Here is a 21,066-nt window from a genome sequence, read left to right on the forward strand (position 1 = left end):
ATTAGGATCAACTCCTTTTATTTTATTATTCATTTCTGCAAGATTTAGTGCTGACAGTGTGCTCCATGCTGTACAGCCCACCAATATTTAAAAACCATTCCTGTCCCAATTTGCTTATGATCATGTAGAAGATATGGGTCACTAGGAAATCTTTAATCCTGTCACAAATTCCATTCACCCACATCAGTGGGTGAGGGAAATTGATGGGGCTGGTGGTGAAAGGGGAGCATCACGAGTAGCAAGTGAGGGAGACACTTGTCAAGGGACAATAGGTAGCTCCTCCCCCTGGGAGTTGCTAGCACGCATTGGGCAGCTAGGAGAGAGAGGTGCTCATTGGCCAGCATTTCCTACCTCCTAGGATTTAGCCCAGTGCATGGACCTATATGGTGCCTCTTTCAGCTCTGTTCCAGCAGTCCAGCCTATCCACCTGAACTAGGAATGGGAACCTGGCCTGACAGAGGCTGCAGGTGTAACCATTTGCCTGTTTAGGGGGTCAGGAAGGAATTTTTTCCCCATGGGCCAATTGGCAGAGGATCAGGGAATTTTTGCCTTCCTCCCAGCACCTTCAAGCCACAGTGGGCTAAGTAGGAACATGCTTAATACCTAACTGAGGTACTGGAATAGTGGTGTTTATTTGTTGAAACTTGTAGCCAGTTTCCAGTGAGGTTACGATAATGAAATGAACAGTTTCCAGAGGTAAAACACCTGGAATTTTGGTGATAGGCCTTGGGCTTGTGGCCCTCATAGGCTGAGGTTCCCACTCTGGTGCACCCTCTGTCCCCCGTCTGGGGGGATGGTGCTAGGACTCAGAGAGCAGAGTCCTGGGTTGTAGGTTGAGGAGAGCCACCCTGCATTATGGGTTAAATGGTAAGGAGTCCTGTAATCCCTGCTCTGGAACCAATTAAATGCCTGGTGTAGAAGAGTATGGATAGTGCCCCTCCCTTGTGTTAAAGCTTTTAATAAAAGTTGTGCCCTGCTGCTTAATTCTATGGATGTGTGTGACCTCACTTTGTTGTCTTTCTCGGTTCACGTGCTCATAGGAAGACTTGTACACAGCAGTGGGCCAAATCAACCGCTGGCAGAAGCGCAATTCCATCAGAGCCACTGTTGTCGTACATATTTATGACAGTGGTGGATGTGATCGGTTCTCCTGGCATAAAGAGATGCTGGAGGAATGCTTTTTTTCTTTAAATGCCACAGATTTACACGGGTGTCTCCCAGCTATTATGCCTTTACCAAAATATCTTACAAATGTATTTACTTTCTAGATAGCACAGAACCAAAAGCTTGCTACACAACTTGATGGAATTCTGTGTGTTTAAACTTCACAAATATAACATGGGAATGACTGCATAGTTTAACCAAGGGAAATTAACTTTGGGAAACTTTTTTTCCCCCTCTCACTGCATGTGTAATGGCTGCTTACCACTAAACAAGGCACAAGCAGATTTATACACAACCTTTCAGTGAAACTTTTATCCTTCACCTCTGGGTTAATAATGCATGTAGTGATGTATGTCGAGATACTTGAGGGGGATAAGACCAAATCAACCAGAACACTTGACCAGATCTTGGGGAGTCAATAAAGGAGGGAAGACAAGACAATAGGGAAAACAGAACTGTTACTCCAGAATCAGTAATTCCATATCTATATATTGCCCTAATTGAAATTTTTTGCTGAAGGAATCCTTTCCATGCAAAGGAGAAAAGCACCAGGGGCCAGATCTTCAGGTAGTTTAAATAACATAGCTCCATCAACTTTTTAATGTGCCTGCTATCAATGTCGTTTGAGGTAGCTGATATAAGTCACCTGAGGATCCGGCCCATAGTATCTCAAGTTTTTTTTTACCTGTAAGCAACAGAATGAGTTTTAAAACAGTGAGGATGAGAGAAAGAGAGTATTGAAAGGCTATTTATGGTCCGGGTTTTTTCTCTTCTTTGGAAAAGAGCTATGGACCACTGGTGGGTACTATTGCTAGCCATAGGAAAACAGTTCTATTTCATAACGGATTTTGAAATTTTGTTTAATTCTGACTGAATGAAAACTGAACATTTTGAAATTCTCTGAAGGAAAATTCTGAAAAAAATTCTGTTTCAGTCAATGAAACATTTTGTTTCAATTTTGATTTATTCCTACTGTGTTGAAAACCATATTTGTAATGGTTAATAATTATTTGTGATGAAAGAATCCTTCCTAAGCTCCTAGAATAAGATAAAAGTAGAGGAGGTTCTGAGACTACTAGTCTGGATGACTAAGCATGTACTTGTGTGCTTTATAGTAATAAATCTCTTACAGCACTGATAGGGGATATACAAAGCCTATTTGTTAAACTCCAGACGTCAAAAGGGAAATTAAAATATGTAGTATGAGTAAAGCATTGTCACAAAACATCTGAAGGGTCTTTGTGAATCGTTTATGGGATTCTTGAGTTAAAAGCATGAACTTTAGTCTCTCCAGGGTTTCATTTAAAAAAAAAAGTTCAGGGAAACAAACAATTCAACAAGCATACCTGTAGAGCCACAACTCCATACAATCTTATGCCAAGATTATTTCCATTGAGAGTGTTAGGCCTAAAGTCAATATGGTGCAATCCTTCCCGAAGCTTTCCAGTTTCACACCAACCCTCATCAGAAGGCTGATTCTTAAAGGCATGATTTAGTTTAAGGCAAATTGCAAAGCTCTCAGTGTATACTCCTTGGAATGGTTTTGTTGACACTGCTGGGTGTTGTATCAACCAGGCAAGGTACGAACAAACTTCAACAGGACTTTATTTTTAAAGTGGAAACCTCTTTACCAAGCTGCTGCTGCACCCTGTAACTCTCACTCTGCCTCCTCAACTCCTCCCCCATCCTTCCTGTTTCCTGTCCTTTCAGACTCCCAACAGCCAGTGCTCCCAGTTCTAATCATTACAAGGAACATCTAAACACCACATTCCCTCCTCTCTTAAACTCTCCCAATTAAAATAAACATTGTTCTAACCACACGAACAAATAGGAAACAAGACACTATACTATTGGCAGAAATATTACACTGAAAACACTGTAGATACTACATAACATAGTCTCTAGTCCAGACAGGTGGTCATCTGGGTCTGATAGGCTGTCTCTCAAGCCCTGGTTCCAATGCAATGTCTTGTTGTGTTGATACTACGGTGAAGTCATCCAGTGCATTCTAGGTGTTGGCATAATCACCTCTTAGTGCATAGGCAGGTGCAAGATGTTAAGCATTCTATACCCACCCATCAGAAAGTCGATAGGTGTAAGGTCCCTTCTTCTCTATTATTTTAAGAGGAGCTGTGAATTTATGGTCCCCTTTGCGTAAAATTCCAGGTTTTTGCATTCTAATGAAGGAACCACACTCAAACTATGGTTCCTTAGCACTCCGCTGCTTGTCTGTGAAAGCCTTAAACTTTGCTTGGTTCTGTTCAACTGTTTTTCTCACATCAGCCTCGGCTGGGGCCGCAGGGCATACCTTTAATAATCCAGCAATGTTCCATGCAATGAATGAATACAACAGTATTCATTTGTTTCCCATGCAGTAACTCTGCAGGTGATCTTTGCATTGTGGCGTGTCATGTAGCCTGGTATGCTTGCAAAAAATCAATAGTGAAGGGTATCCACAATCACCCTTCCAGTTTAGCCATTTGCAAACTCTCTTTCAAACGTCTGTTAAACTGTTTGATTTCCCCATTGACTTCAGGGTAATATAGGGATGACCTTCTGTGTAAAATGTTCCTCTCTGCTAGAAAAGTTTCATACTCCAGGGAAGTGAATTGACTACCATTATCTGAAACCAGTTCTTTGGGGTTACCTTCCCTGCTAAAAACTGAAGAGAGGAAATTAATTACTATAGCAGAAGAGATTTGCGATGTAAATGCTACCTTGGGCCATTTACTCAAATAGTCTATTAAAGTGATGGCATAACGACAGCCAGTTGGAGCAGTATCAAAGGGTCCTACAATGTCAATCACCACTTTTTCCCATGCAGATTCAGGAAGAGGAACAGGCTGTAATGGAGGGGTACATGTCACTGCTGTCTTATCATGCATTTGGCAAGTGACACAAGATTTTATGAGTGTTTCAGTTTGAGAGTGCATCCCTGGCCACCAATACAGATCCCATAGTTGTTGTTTGGTTTTGACAATTCCTTGATGAGTGTCGTGTGCCAAGTGTATGAGTTTTGACTGTAATTCTTCTGGCACCAGTAGCCGGTGTGTACCTCGTAGCATACAGCCATCGAGCAAAGAAAGCTCATCCTGAACTCTAAAATAAGGCAGCAAAACTGGGTCAAGGTTTTTAGGGTTATTGGACCATCTCTTTTTGTCAGAAATTCCTGTAGTTTTTGTTGAATTGGACATGCTGAACAAGTAGCTTGAAATTTGTTCTTTTATAACTGCAGTAAGAGTGCTTGTAATAAGCACAATTACTACATCCTCATCCTCTGGTGGACCATCTGGTGAAGGCAAAGGCAGGCGAGAGAGACAATCAGCTACCACATTTTTGTTTCCAGGCTTATATTCCAGTTCATAACTGAAAGAGAGTAGTCTTCCAGACCATCTAGCAATACGATATCCTGATCTTCGCAGTCCTTTTGTGGTGAGCAATGTCATCAAAGGGCTGTGGTCGGTGTGCAACTTGAACGTGTGGCCCCACAGGTAAGTTTTCCATTTTTCAGTAGTCCAGACACAAGCAAGTGCTTCTTTTTGGACTGTAGAATATTTTCTCTCAGCCTTACTTAGTGTCCTTGAAGTAAACGCAACAGTCTTCTCTGTGTTGTCCTCATGAAGTTGTGTGAGGACTGCCCCAAGTCCATAATCAGAAGCATCAGTAGTTAAAGTTGTGGGCAATGCAGGACTGAACAGTGCAAGTACTGGACTATGTACAATCAAGTCTTGCACCGTTTTGAAACTAGCTTGTGCATCTGTTTTCCACACTAAGGCTGAACTTCTCTGTAGTAATTCTTGTAATGGTTCAATGACAGAAGCATAATTGGGAATGAATTTTGCATACCAGGAGGTAAGACCCAAGAAGGAACATAAGGTTTGCAAATCTGTTGGAGGAGAAGCATTTGACATTGCCAGAATATGATCTGGATCAGGTTTTAGTCCAGCCTCTGAAATTGTATGCCCCAGAAAGGAGAGTTCAGTTTGTCTAAATTTGCATTTGGACCTATTGAGCTTGAGGCCTGCTTTGCTGATGCAGTTTAGTATAGACTGCAGGTTATTGTCATGCTCCTCTGTAATATTTCCAGGCATGATAATATCATCCAAACAGCACTGAACTCCATGTTGATTCTTCAGAATCAATGACCTTATTTTTTGGAAAGCACTTGGGGCTGATGCGAGACCGTATGGAATACGTTTAAAATGAAATAGTCTCTTGTGTAATAAATGCTGTCATATCTCTGCTATGTTCATGCAACATAACCTGGTGGTATGCACTCTGCAAATCAAGAGTAGAAAACATCTTTGCTCCATGGAGTTCTGCAAATACTTCTTCTGTGTGGGGAAGAGGATGGCAGTTAATCACAATAGCTTTATTTGGCTCCCTTAAGTCCACACAAAGGCGAATGCCTCCACTCTTCTTCTGCATCACTACTATAGGTGAAACCCATTCCGAGGAGTTAATCTCTTCAATAATGTCCTTTTGAACAAGTTTTCTAAGTTCCTCTGAAACAGCTTCACTGACTGAAAATGGTAAGCGCTGTAATTTCTGTCATATAGGAATCACATTATTTCACATTTTAGCTTTATGCAGAAACCCATAAGCACAGCAGAGTTTCTCTTCAACCTGGTGTTGGGTCCCAGCTGAAACTGGTGTGTATACCGCAAGAGCGCTTTGCTGAGGAAGATCAATTTGTCCATTAACTACCCTGAGATTTAAAGCAGCCAATAAATGTCTGCCAAGGATAGGAGGGCCTTTGTGGACAATGTAGAACTCTGCAGTTATACAGCAATCACCAAAAGTAACTATTGCTGGCAGGCAGCCATGTACTGGATTATGGTTTTTCAAATAGCACACCAACTGAAGTTTGGGTTTAGTAAAAGGCACATCTTTAAAGTAATTCAGATAGATGGAATCAGGTAGTATGTATACTGCTAAGCCAGTGTCCAACATTAGCTGAATAGAGTGTGATTTACCTGAGGACATGGCGGAAACATTTACAATGCACTTTATCTGTTCTGGAATATGTGCAGTTGTGGTTTTGTCCACACTCAGCACAGTAACATCTGGTATTGTAACTGCATGCACCTGTTGATTGAACTGGCTACTGTGACATACTTTAGCAAAATGGCCAATCTTTTTGCAATGATTGCACTGAGCTACTTTTGCTGGACATCCTGTGTAGCTTGCAAGGTGTTGTGGGGATCCACAGCGAAAACATGCTTTTACTGTATTTTGAATTTGCTGATTCAGTGACTTTTCATTAGTTTTCCTCCTGCAATTGTTTGTCTGCAACGACAGTGAACTTTTCTGCAAAGGAGTAGCAGCCTGAACTGTGCCTCCTGTATCACTGCTCATTATTTTGGCTTCAGCTGTAGCTGACTCAATCTGAGTAGCAATGGTTATTGCTTTTTCTTGTGTAAGTTGTGGTTCTAGAAGTAAGTGTTCTCTTACATGATGCATGGTTGTTTTCTCAATGAGCTGGCATCTAATCATCTCATCTGCCATATTCCCAAAGTCATAAGTTACAATCAGACTCCTCAGGGAAGCAATATACTGCATTATAGTCTCCCCTGGTTTCTGCTCACGCTGGCGAAAGCTGTAGCAATTAGCTTATACATTCACTTTTGGCACGAAGAAGTTCTTTAATGCAGTAAGTGCAGTCTCATATTTGTCATCTGCAAGGGAAAATGTATAAAATATATGCTGCCCTTCTGCTCCAAGGCAGTGGATTAGCAGAGCACATTTTCTTACTTCAGAAATCTCTGTGGCACTGATTGCAAGCAGATAAGTCTCAAACCTATGGATCCAGGCAGTAAAAGCAATTGGAGGCTCAGCTGGGCTTTGCAGAAAAAGTGCAGGTGGGTTCAGAAGCAGAAGATCCATCCTCATTGCTAGAATGTTGTATCAACCAGGCAAGGTACTAACAAACTTCAACAGGACTTTATTTTTAAAGTGAAAACCTCTTTACCAAGCTGCTGCTGCACCCTCTGTAACTCTCACTCTGCCTCCTCAACTCCTCCCCCGCTCCTTCCTGTCCTTTCAGACTCCCAACAGCCAGTGCTCCCAGTGCTAATCATGACAAGTAACATCTAAACACCACACTGGAATTGGAACCTATGATTTTATAGGATCTTGATGTTTTATGCCGAAACTTAGGTCGCTCTAGCACCTTAGTTAGTTACTTGCTTCTCCTTTTACCATTTCCTCACTTGTGAGCAGTAGGAGGAGTGCAAGACAGTCTCTTCATGTCCTATCTGAGGGTGGCGGTAGTAGTCTGATCCTGTTGTCTAGATTTTTTGCTGTAACGTATGAGATTTTTATTAAAATGTTTGAATGGAGAGAGAGAAGTTCTAAGATTCTGATTTGATTTCTATATAGCCTCCTCCAGGAGTGGTGCCAGAGTTTCTGGTGCCCTAGGCAGAATTTGGGGGGTGGCTGAATTTTTCTCCCGTTGTGACGCCAAAGAAGGACCCTCTGCCGAAATGCCGCAGGCGACAGCGGCAGTCATTGCCTGCCGCTGTTTTCTGCGGCACGTCGGCAGAAGGTCCTTCTTCAGTGGCGCGACGGGAGCAGAACTGGAAGCTCCCGGGCGCCCCATGGGGAGCACACAAAATGCCACTCCCTGAATCCTGGTGCCCTAGGCAACTGCCTAGGGTCGCCTAATGGAAGCACAGGCCCTGGCCGCCTCCTAGTGGGCCAGTGGGAGGCGGGAGGAGAAGGCAGGGGAAGGAGTTGGGATAGATGAGTTTCACTTCACTCTATTCCCATGTCAGGCGTACAGAATGCAGCCATATCCAGCAGCCACTCCTTGCTCCTTCTGGGCAGCTTGATAGCATGGTGGCCTGGCACTATGCTGATGGGGGAAGCAGTGCTCTTTGATCACCACACACATCTTGATCTCTCTTAATTTTATTTTTTACAATATAATTTTTAGGAAGAGAAAAATTCAGCAAATGAACGTGCTGATCAAAGTGCACTGACTGTTCCCTCCACATAGGGGAAATTCCTCTTCACTGAAACTTATTCTTGTGACAGTCATTTAAATTTTTAAATGTACATATTTAGAATATTTCACATTAGCAGGCTATTTGGGTTCCTTATATATGATACCCCAGTTTTCTTGAAGAGACAAAGGGAAAATATTCTCACTAGAGAATAGTTTTTCTAACTACCTTTTCTACCTTTAAGAATGAGTGACGTACATTTCATGATAAGAAAAAACATTTTTTTCCTTTGGTGTGGTGTTGTTACTCTCCAATATCAGCTGATCTAGTGTTGCTACGCCAAAAGGAGGTTTAAAGTATGAGAAGAATAGAGAAAAGATGGGGGAGTAGGCCTGGAGAACTAATGTGGGGGAAAAGGCAATATGATATTGCTCAAGGATCTAACCGGTTTGCTGATAGTTTGGGGTCACATGGGTTTGAAGTAAATATAGTTCATGTGGTTTCATACTCCTTGACTCTCCTGTATATGTTAAGTTTCGCTGAACCTAGTATGGTGAAGGTGAAGCTCCATATTTAATGGATGAGTTTAGTTAATGCACTGTGAATAGGTTCCTGGAGTACTGCAAAGATTTACCAGGTTTACTCCAGCTGGCAGACCTATCATGTGACCAGATGTCACAAGTTTCATTACAAAGTCAGAATGAAAGGCTACAGTTGGTTTAGAAATGTTTGTACTTGTTCAGAAAAAGCAGAAAGTTTCACACTGAATTTTTAAGGAATGATTCAAAGTACCAAACAAGCTTCATGTGAAATGGAGTTAGTTTAATTTCATTGTTTTAAACCCAAATGAGCTGAGTTTTACATGGTTTTAAGGGTTTGTTATGAGCTGTTCATACAGCTCTTGTGGTGTTTTATAGTCAAGCCACCCACTAAATAATAATTCATTGGTAGTCACTTAAGCCTTTATTAGATACATATTTAACATATACAGAGCATCTTAAAACAGGTCAATCTCGGTCTAACCTAAAACCAACTGCCTTCTTCCACTGTCAACTCCCACATCCTGGAGATTTTCTTAAAGCCACAGTACCACCTAATCTCCCTCTTCCATTTTTTAGCACAAATATATGTGTGTGTACGTGTATATATGTATATGTGTATATATACGCACATTTATATATATATATATCTGTGCGTATGTATAATATATATATATCTATCTATCTATCTATAAAATCAAAATTATCTCAGCAGTGTTCTGTAAGTCTTTTAACAGGTCACCTTTGATGCAGTGACTGTCTAAATTCTATATTTGCTGTATTATTGAAGTTCTTATTACAGTAACACCACAGCTCTGGTGGTGACAGTATCTTGGCTTCCATTCTGAATTTTGTTCTAAATTTAGGATTCCTCTTTGCTGCTCTCCTGGAAATTGTTAGTTCTGCCCTGCTCTGGTCTGTCTCAATATCTCTGTCTCCCTCTCACATTAGTTCTACTTTGAATGCTCTCATGAATTCCTTGTGTCCACCATCATCAATCTCAGATATGTCCTGGACATGTTATTGCCAGTTTTGCAGACAGAGGCAAACTGGATTAGCTGTTGACAGTACGGAGCAGCTTGAAACAATTGTATTATAACAGGCTCAGCTTCTGAAGCAAGGAAAAGTCTTCTTTGCCTCTACCAACAACTCCAGGTCTATTATGGGCAGGTCATCCATACTTACCAACTCCTCAGGAGTGAAATAGCTACCAAGTGGTGTCAGCATGAGGAGAGATGAGCATGTGCTGTTGTGTGAAATTTTAATGTATTGGGAGCAACATTTAATTTTATTCTCATCAGGCCTTTCATTAGCACACTGCTAGAGAGAGAGATTTAACTGCATCCGCAGTGCTACCAGTCAAGTTGTGTAAAATGGCTTGCCTGCTACATTCAGTATCTCTGGTTCTCCAGGCTTCAGGATATGTGATACAGAGGGCTTGTCTATGTTTAAAACACTGTAATGATGCTATTGTAGTGCTTCAATGAAGACATTACCTACTCTGATGGGAAGTCTTATTCTGTTGGCATAGGCACTCCACCTTCTGAGGAGGTGGTAGCTAGGCAGACGGGACAATTCTCCATTGATTTAGCACTGTCTACACCGTGGTTGGGTCGGTTTGACTTCATTGCTCAGGAGTATGGATTTTTCATACTCCTGAGTGATATAGTTATACTGACCTAATTTCCTCATGCAGACCTGGCCAGAATATGCTACTTTATGTAGAGGGAAAAATAATCTACACTGAAGAGTGGGTCATGGGGACTGCAATAGAACTTCAGAGTCTTTCTTGCTATTGACTGATTTTTAAAACTAGACCAGGTTTCTAGTGGCCAAATATCCTTATTTATTTTGGCCAAAATGTGAGCTCCTAAACTTTGTTTAGGTTCCTAAATTTTTAGAAGTATCGAGTCCCTGCAACTACCACTAAAATCAGGACACTTATTTGCAAGCCTAAATTTAAGGGTGATTTATTTATTTAGACTTCTTTATAGTACCTATTCCTAAGATCCTCAAATATGTATACCTATATTTAAACTAAACAATTAAAAAATTCCAAAAATAATCAAATCAGATCAAAAATTATGTTAATCCAAAACCATAACCCTCTTACATAAATCTAACTACTAAACATGCCTCAACTCTCATGCCACCCCCCCCCAAAATCAAATACCAGAAAAACACAATGAGCCACAAATCCAGGATCTGGACATCTCAGACAGAATGAGTTCCAGATTCAAAGATCCTTCACAAAAAAGGGTTGCTTGCCCCAGAATAATAGGTTTGAGACTCAGTGGTAATTAGCAAGATCATCTGTATTACGCATTCATTCTTTATGGACAGCCGGATGATTGTGTGCTCCTGTGTGGTTTGGAGAGGACCTTCTTTGCAGTAGCTATTGACTGTCAGCTGTAGAGCAAGGCATTCCTTGCTATCTCAGCCAGCTAGTAGGAACATTGAGGCCAGGTCAGAGGCACAGATGAAGAAAAGTTCTTGGTCACAGTCGCAACATAAACATCTGAGAACAGATGAGGAAATGAAATTAATTAGTGGCCTAAGCCTGTAATTTAGTGGACAAATGTTCAAATGCGGCACCACAACTGGCATTAACTGGAGCTGTGGCTGGCAGTCTCAGTAAAAGATGGGTAGAGAGAATGAACTACCTTCTGACCACTATGAGTTATCTTCCCAAGAGGTGATCCTTCCAGGTCAAAGTTGAGGCACGCTGGCCGAGTATTTGAAGATTACATTGTCCCAACCTTTGCTGTGCTTGTTCTGGGAACAAATAGGTGACTTCAAGATTGTCAATCCAGTATCTTCCATAAACACTAAATTTGCTAATTTTACCACCACTCCCTGCCCCCCGGAAGAATCCACCCCACCCAATTCCAGTCCCCTATATTATCAGGTATGTAAATACCAACAAAGCTTTTCAAGTCAAGAATGACTTTTACGACTGTGACAGTTCTTGAGGTAACCAGGTCTATGAGTCTCCTTGTCCCTACCTGCCTTCAGTGTGAGGGAGTCTTGTTTGTGCTTAACTGTGTGTCAGCTCCCATTAGCCTATTAGCTCCGAAGTACTCTCCTGCGGTCTGGCTAGCCCTTATTTTCCCTTGTAGATTAAAAATAGGTGGGACTCAGGGATTGGGATATTTTGAAGCATTCACTTCCCCATATCCACTGAATACTCACAGAAATACCAGATCTGCTTTCCCTAAATGTATAGTGTACACGCCAGCTTGTCTGACTGAACTCAGGATCAGCATCTGGCTTAATATCACAGTACTTACTCTGATTTTCACTGTAACTATGTCTGAGCTCCCGTTTTTCATGGATGTAAACATACTGCTGTTTACTTCCTAGTTGCAGGATGATGGGATACCTTCTTTCTGTCAGAGCTTATTATTTGTTTTTATTGTGTGCTGCTTCCATGTTGACTTTACATCTCTTTGCTAACTTCTGACTTTGTATGTAAATATGTATCAATTATGTTAGCTTACAATACTTAATTTATATCTGCCAGAGACAGAGAGCTGTTTCTTAACTCCTGGTCAAATGAAAACCTATGTTTCACTCCTGCCTTGATACAGACTTTAAAATCACATTTTCAGTATTTAAACATAACTCCTTATATAGTATTTGTACATACATTTCACAATGAGATTAGTGACCATTATGACTCCAGTTTTTATTTAGGACCTCACATGACATTGTTTGGTGAATCAGAAAATACATACATACCAGAATCAAGATATTTTGTAACCCAGTTGGCAGTAAGTGGTTCTCAGGTCACTATGTCATACAGTGAGTCCCAAAAAACGAACTGCAGTCTACCAATGGGTCATGGAAATTCAAATGCACTGCACATATTGTACAGTATTAGTTTTAAAACTACCTATACACTGTTAGGTGGTCAAATTCTGTGTTTGGAGGTACCTGAATGCTTATGAACTGAAGTGGTCATCTTTATTCTGGAAATGGATGGAATATTCTTCTCTCTCTGTCCCTGTGAGTCTCTTTGTGGGTTTGTCTCATCTTTCAATTCTTGTGTCTGTCTGCCTATCATCCGTACACACACACACACACCATTTTGTGTTTGCTTCCATATAATAAACAGATGTGCTGGAATTGTCTATACAGTTCATTAACTGGATTTTTTTTAAGGGAAACTGAGGTTTAATTGCTGTAACAATTACAAGTTTTCAAACCGGCTTTCCAATTCAGATGCACATATCTGCATGCCAAGAATTGAGATTACAGTATGCAGACACATTGCACAAAGACAGTTGGGGGATTCATAGAACAATTTCTGTGCTAAGTACAGTTCTGCACTTCCAAACACCTCCTACTTTCATACTCCATAATATCGGTCAAGTGAAATAAAAAAGATGAGGTTGGAAATAATTCTGCTGCACAAAGTATCATGGATATCATGATACGCAAATGGCCATGTCTGCTTTTTGATCTGGCAAGTTTGTTTCCAGTGGGGTAAATTAGATACACTTTTGCCTATGTTGCACCTGTTCCACAGATAGAGTCCTCAACTGCTTAAAAATATCAGATGAAAATAGTAGTTTTTACTTTTGCACTGTATTTTATTTTAAATAATTGTGATTTTAAAAAAATAATCCATTTACCAGCGTAGATTGTAGTGCTTTGATTATAGTGGATGTAGAGCACTGGGCCTTTATGTATGTGACTTAGATTAGTTTGTTAAATACTAATAAGTTAATGTCCATGTTTAAATTTAGTTATATAGTTTTGCTTTTGTGATTATGTATTAACCTCACTGAGTAGTATCATCCCATTTTGTGCTGTTAAGGATCACTGTACCAGTGGGAAAGTTACCTTAGGAAGGTTTTTTTGTTTGTGGGTTTTTTTAACATAAAACTACGAGGCCACAGAATGAAAATGCAGAATGTAAGTGAAACTTGAAAAGTAATTTCATGGGCTGCAGTACTTTGATACTGATAAATTCTTGGATATCAAAGGGATAAAGACACAGTTTTCTGCTCCTAATTTTGTCCTTAGAAAATGATTGTATTAAATTTGTTGTGGGATAACTTTATAGCTTAGTTCCTATTTTCCCTACTATTTACTGAAGACATTTTTGTTTTTAAAGTCTCAATTTGCTATAGATTTTGAATTTTTTATTGACTATTTTTGATGCACGTGGTCTTAAAAATCATTGTCTGATCTTTTAGATTGTTTTTATACATCTGTCTGTCTTTTTCCCTCACCCTAGTTCTATCTGTAGAGCTTTCTTCTTTTAGGGCTTAATGCTGCATCACTCAAGTCAATGGGAGTTTTTCTATTTACCTGAATAGGACCAAGATCAAGCCCTTGATTTCTGTGTCCTCAAAGAAGGTAGACAACAAAAGGTCCTGCTGAGCAGCGAAATGAAGGGCTCACAGACTGGGTTGCTATACAAGTGCAGATCACTGCAGACATGCTACTGATGAGCACCTTGAGTGATGGACATGGGTGTTGGTGGAAAGTGCTGCCAAGCACAGGTTCAAGGTAGTGGCAACTTAAATTGAGAAATCTCAAATTCACAACTTCCACATGGTATTAGTTTCAAATTCTAGCACTGCTAGGTCCAGCCTAACTTCAATTTGTTATTGGATCCATGGAATATGTAAATCCATCAGCAAGATTCCTAGCATCCTGGACCATCCATTCTTTGTCTCTGCTTCTGAAACTTTAATCCCAGACGGTGGATTTTTTTTATCCATTTGTGCCTTTTGGCTGTTCAAACACTTCATTACTGAATCCTCCCAGAAAGCAGCTCTTATGTGACATAAGGGCTTTTCCAGTGTACCTGGCTAGTGCACTGGAGTTGAAAGGGCTATGCAGATGAGTCACATTGGAGCCCTCTGGGATAGCTCCCAGAGGCCAATACTGCCAATTTGCATCTGCAGTACCCTAAATTCGACCCAGCAAGGTGGATTTTAGCACTACTCCCCTTGCCGGGGAGCAGTACAGAAGTCAATTTTACGCGCCCTTTAGGTTGACAGAACGGGGTTGCTTGTGTAGATGATTCATTATAAAATCGACCTCATGCGGCTAAATTTGACCTAGCCCTGTAGTGCAGACCAGGGCTAAGATTAATGCTTGCAGCAACTTACAAGCATTTCATAGAGTCTAAACACTAAACACATTCTTACAAGATGAACACTTGTCTTGAGCAATATTAACATGTAGGTGAGCTAAGGTGACCAGACAGCAAATGTGAAAAATTGGGACGGAGGTGAGGGGTAATAGGAGCCTATATAAGAAAAAGACCCCAAAATTGGGACTGTCCCTATAAAATCAGGACATCTGGTCACCCTAAGGTGAGCTGATCTGATTTCCATATGAATTTGTCATTGCTCAGCTGATATCTATAGACTTTGCAAGAGCTGGCACCAGCATGACACTGTGAGTGAGCACGAAGCCCACAAACACATTTGCTTCTGCTCTGGTTTGGAATAGAACATTATGTTAAGGTAGAGTGTGGCTTATCTTGTTGCAGGGGTTGGCACTACCATGTTGCACAACAGACACTTGATAAATTACTATACTTAGTGATGGACATTGGGAGGGGGGGAAGGGTTATGACATTCAGTCATTCAACGTTTTTTGAAAAATTACCATGGACCTCAAAATTTTTACCATGGACATTAGTGTATGCGTATGGACACGTTGCTGACCCCCGCCCTGTTGTCAGCTCAGATGCCTTATTTTCTGTATCACCATAATCTGGTGCAGTATTGTGACTTGTGTAGTGAAAGTTCCTTTTTCTGGTGAGGTTCTTCCAAACTCTTTCCCCCTTTTGGGAAGCAGGAATTGCTCAGATGCACAGATCTCTTCCAGTACCTTTTTAGCATAGGCAGAACCTTGGTGTCAATGAAAAGTGCAATCAGTCAGTGAGAATACAACATAAGTCCTAGATGTCTAAAAGGAACTCAAATTCCATCAATAATAATCAGTCTTGAATGCATCTGCAGTTTCAGTTTCTTAGTCCTAGATTAAGGCAAGATTTACCCCTTTGGGCAATAGCAGATTCTTAATTACAATGCTCCATTTGGGCTTGATGTGTCTCTGCAGTGGCAGCATATACCTTTTCCTGCAGCTTGCACAGTCCCTTCTCAAATGGCAAGTGTGTAGTGTGTACTATATATATGTATGTATCTGAATTCTGATGAAAACCTATCTACTTAGTTATAGTTTAGGAATCCCTTGTCCAATTCATTTCAGATTTTGCAGAGTCCCAAATCTAACACGGAGTCTTAAAATAAACATTATTTTTAGGGGATTTTTGAGGCGAGAATGGTAATTGGGCCTATTATGGAAACACAATTGCAATCTTAATTATGAAGTGTCTACTGGGACTCCACAATATTTGTTACTTGTTTCTTTCTCTCTCTTTTGTCTTTGGCACAAGGTAGCTGTTAAAATGGCTGCTTATCTCAACGTACTGCTGTTTCCTAATATACCTTTACCCTGATATAACGCTGTCCTCGGGAGCCAAAAAATCTTACTATGTTATAGGTGAAACCATGTTATATAGAACTTGCTTTGATCCACCGGAGTGCGCAGCCCCGCCCCCCTGGAGCACTGCTTTACTGTGTTATATTCGAATTTGTGTTATATCGGGTGGCGTTATATCGAGGTAGAGGTGTACTGTGCTCATTTCATTGTCCTGCAAGACCAAATAGAGAAAAGAGTTTGTAATTCTCCCTGATGCTACATTAAATTTATCTAAGCTGAATATGCTTGAAACACCTAAATTGTTTTAAAACTAAACCAAGTTCAACAAATGACTTACTTTGGTTCATGCATGAGGGAAAACTATTCACCTAATTATGAGTCCCTTGTTGCTGTTCTGCTCAATAGTATGCTAAGATTTAAAGCTTTAATTCATTCTCCAAGCTGAATTCTCACTATAAAGAAAGGAAGTTGCATTCAAGAGTTGTGCAAAGTTACACACTTTTTTGTAAATTATTTGCAAAAATATGCAGGCTGATCCCGCACAACTTATTGAGGCAAAATTCCCAGAGCCCAGATAAGAAGCACAGGATCAAGCACTATGTTTTTGCAGCAAACTGTGTTTCATTATGAAGCCTTCATTAATTAAGCAATAATGTTTGTGGGTGAGGAATAAACAAGACAATAAATGGTTTCTCAAACTACCTGTTCCTCCTTCTTCGGACAGGGTTCAGAATAAATGGCATACGATGATAACCCTTCAGAAGCCTTGTCCAAACTAACCTTTTTACTTCTTAAAAAAGTCTGACTCTTGCTACCACTAGTTCATCTCTACCAGTGGCAGCAGTAGTGGGAGTACTGTGCAGATAGCCTGATAAGACTGTGCACCTATAGCCAGGGCCATCCCTAGATCAAATGGCGTCTCAGGTGAGAAGTGTCTTTGTTGCCCCCTCCTCCATTTGTTAAATTTTTGAACTCCTTATTTTTTATTGCATTTGTAGCCCATTTCACAACTTTGTGTTATTTGCATACATGATTTATCCCTGTCATACAAGAAAATAAATTTGCACACTAGGATATGTAAATATGTATTTATTCATGCCATATATAAGCAAATAAAAAGTAGTTTCCTCTAAGCTTCTAGAAACTTTTTTAATTTTAAGAATAACTGAAATGTACTAGCATCAGGAAATTGAACTGTGCACCAATGTTGTGTGGATCAGTATTAAACAGTGTTACAGTAAGTGATAGCCTTGAAATGTTAACCCTAGTCCTTTAGTTCAAAAGGTCATTTTTCTCACCTTTGCCGTTGCAAATTGAAGCAGGCCGTCGGATCAAAGACTGGCCAATGGCATTTTCATGCAATAAAATAGCAAGCAATGTCAGTCTCTCATTGGCCATCAACTGAAGATGTCTTTTAATGAACCCGAGCTTCAAAAAGCTGCACTCACCACTCATGACTGTGACTGTCAGTGTGAGCAGAATTCTTAAAGCTATCCACACATTAGGAAAAGTGTCCTTTAGCTCTGCATCATGAATGAATGGGAGAACATAGAGTGGAGAGTGTGTCCTGTGTTGCAAAATGTGACAAATGTTGTCCAATTTGACATAGAGGTCTTTATCACTGATGTCTGAACATTCACCAGAGGCTGACACATGGGGAAAGTCTGTACAATTATTCAAGAGTGTGTTCCTGTTGTTGGCAGTTTACTAAGATCATGCAAAAAAAACAACAACAACAACCAAAAAACCCACAACAGGTTTTAATGTTTCTTCATTTGCCCAAATCTTTCTTCGATGGACACTGGAGCAGTGTCAACGACTGAGCAAAAAAACCTCTCTCTTAGCATCAGCTAAATTATGCCAGTAATTGTACCCAGAAAGGGCAAGCAATGATTTTGCATTCTTGTAAAATATTTTGCAACAAAAACAGTACACTTTGTCAGTTAATTTTGAGGCCAATGCAGATTCAGTTTCTTACCATCTCGAGCACACTTTCGCAGTGTGACTTTGAGAAATGTCGCTTCTGCTCTTTCCTGGAAATGTCACATCCTTGGTTTTCCCTGGACTGTTCAAAATTGTCCTATCAGTATCGACAGAATTTAGGATCACCAGCCAGGATCTGATGTATCAATTTGTGGTGTGCAAATTTTCTCACTGTTATCATGTGAGTCTGATTCTTTTTTATTGTTTCTTTCCTTTTCATGTAAACCAGATTTTTCTTTGTCATTATTCTCCTTTTCACATGAGCCACGTTCTTCTTTATCCTCACTCTCCTTTACACTGCCAGGAAAACTGGATGATTCTCTCACTTTCCTCATATTTCCATTCTTTGTCTTCAGGTAACTCCGTTAATTCCTTAATAATAGGGCTTCTATCACTTATGCTTCGCCTCTCAATTTCTTCTGCACTGGACAATTCCTCCTGCCTCAAGCCCAAACTATGTTGTTCTGTTTTAGATATTTTTCCCATCACATTTGCCCATTGCTGTAAACTAGATTGCAACCAAGCTTTTCACGTCCCATACGGAGCCCCTGAAGGCTTCTTCAGGAGCACCTGGTATTTTCTATGGAAGAAAACGGACAGTATTAGGGAGAGCAAGAGTCTGTTCTGCAGTCTTAGAAAGTCATCAGACATTACATGTTAAGCATGGCAAAAGCACTGTGTTCCATCTTGAGACTGATACTACATGAACACTCCAACAACCTTTCTTATTTCCCTTATTCAAAACTCCCATTGACTTCATAGGGAGTCTTCCTGACTAAGACTAGCAGGATTTGGATGTCCTTGGTAATCTGCGTACCCGCTTAGGGCACAGGCCTTTTCCCATTAAAGACAATGGGAAAATTCTCTCATTCTCTCTTACTGGGAGCAGAATCACACTCTTGGTTCGCACCATATCATCAAACACGTGGAAATAGAACGAGGAGTACTTGTGGCACCTTAGAGACTAACAAATTTATTTGAGCATATGCTTTCATAGGCTAAAACCCACTTCACTTAATGCATGCAGTGGAAAATACAGTAGGAAGACTTGGGATAGTTTTTCCAATGATTATTGATCAAATGAACGAATACTAGAAATAAATCCATGCAAAAAGTTAAAGTTGAGGTTATTACTCTCAGGTTTGGAAATTTATTATTAGTGGTGAATTTTTCTTCAATATCTAGTGCAAGCAGATCAGGACCTGTTTGTCATGTAGTTAATGGGGCTGCAGGCTTTCCCCCACTGGCATTTTCTTGATACTACAAAGATGAGCACATTACAGTAGACAATTCTCCCATGCCCTCACATTTTTATCCATTAATGGTTTGCAGGCTATCTCCATTTTGGTTTCTTAGCAAAATAAAACATATAGTGAAGATGCTTGTGAAAGTTCCAGTCTCCCATACAGTACCATCTCCTTACCTCCCCAACCAATTCCTCTTATAAGCTCCCTGCTTTTTATTCCTCCAAGTTGTTTGTCTGTGCAGCCAAATTCTTCTAGTTCCACTGAATGGAGGACAGTGTTTCTCAAGGTATCTTCTTAGGCAAGGATTCCAATGAAAAATTCTTAGTGAGGTGTCTTGAGCTGAAAATGTTTGTTGTGGCAGGGAAGGTAACTGTTGTATACTTTGTTCAGTACAGCACTTGAAGTAAACCCTCCTATTGCTTGCTTTCTTCACTGTTTCAAATTCTGGCCAGATAATTTTAAAGACAGAGACTATCCAATCAACATTTTATTGTAGAGTTGACTAAGCCTATCTGGCTACATATGTAAAATGAGTTGTGTTCTCAGTCCAGGTCTTGAGAGACAGTTATTCACAACATAAAACATCTTAGTGGATGCTCTTGCTGGATGTCTCAGCAGAAAGGACAAATACTGAATGAACATGTGAACTGAAACTATCCTTTTATTCTATAAGCTCTCTCTCAGGCCCACTGTTAGAGGGAGCTTACATTAAATGTATTCAGGCTGTACCTGTTCTGTGGACAAACAGAGTTAGTTCTCCAGAGCTGTCAGTTCAGCACATTTCACAAACATTAAATGCATTAACAATTTTTAAATGTGTTGCTGATGAACACACAGCAAATACAAATGACAAGATCAAACAAAACTTTAAAAAAGCATCTCAGAATATGAGCATATTCAGGACATAATGCTCATTTTTAATAATGGTTTATGACAATACAGTATTGCCTTAAAATATTTTATTATTAAAATAATTAATTTTTCAGGTTTGATATTTCAGCCATTACACATTGTATCAAGTTGAAACTTTTTTTTTTTCAGGGCAGTTTCCTTAGGTTCTTGTCACATTCTTTGAATCCTGTCAATTTCAGCATAATTCTCCAAATTTTATGATGCAGTTTGAACAGACAAAAGGAGTACTTATGACTGAATCTAAAGTGGTTTATCACTGCTGTTATTTTCAACATCTTGATTTTCATTTGACTCTGGAGAATTTCAGTGATACAAAAGGTTCAGAAGATATGACCTATGAGGAAAAGGTTATAAAAACTGGGCATGTTTAGTCTTGAGAAAAGCAGAATGGGGGTGGGAACATGGCAAGTCTTCAAATATGTTAAGGGCTGTTACAAAGAAGATGGTGATCAATTTTTCTTCATGTCCACTGAAGGTAGGACAAGAAGTAATCTTCTAAACCTGCAGCAAGGGAGATCTAGGTTAGATATTAGGAAAAACTTTTAAGCTATAAGGATAGTTGATCACTGGAATAGGCTTCCAAGAGAGGCTGTGGAATCCCCATCATAGGAGGTTTATAAGAACAGGTTAGACAAACATCTATCAGGGATAATCTGGGTATATGTGGTCCTGCCTCAACCCAGTGGGATGGACTAGATTGTCTGTCTTTTGAGGTCCCTTCCAGCCCTATATTTCTATGTTTCCCAAAACTCACTTTTCAGGATTTGGGCATAAGCTTTCGAGGGACACCATTATAGGACC

Source organism: Chelonoidis abingdonii, chromosome 5 (genome assembly GCF_003597395.2).
Source record: "Chelonoidis abingdonii isolate Lonesome George chromosome 5, CheloAbing_2.0, whole genome shotgun sequence".
Lineage (NCBI taxonomy): Eukaryota > Metazoa > Chordata > Testudines > Testudinidae > Chelonoidis > Chelonoidis abingdonii.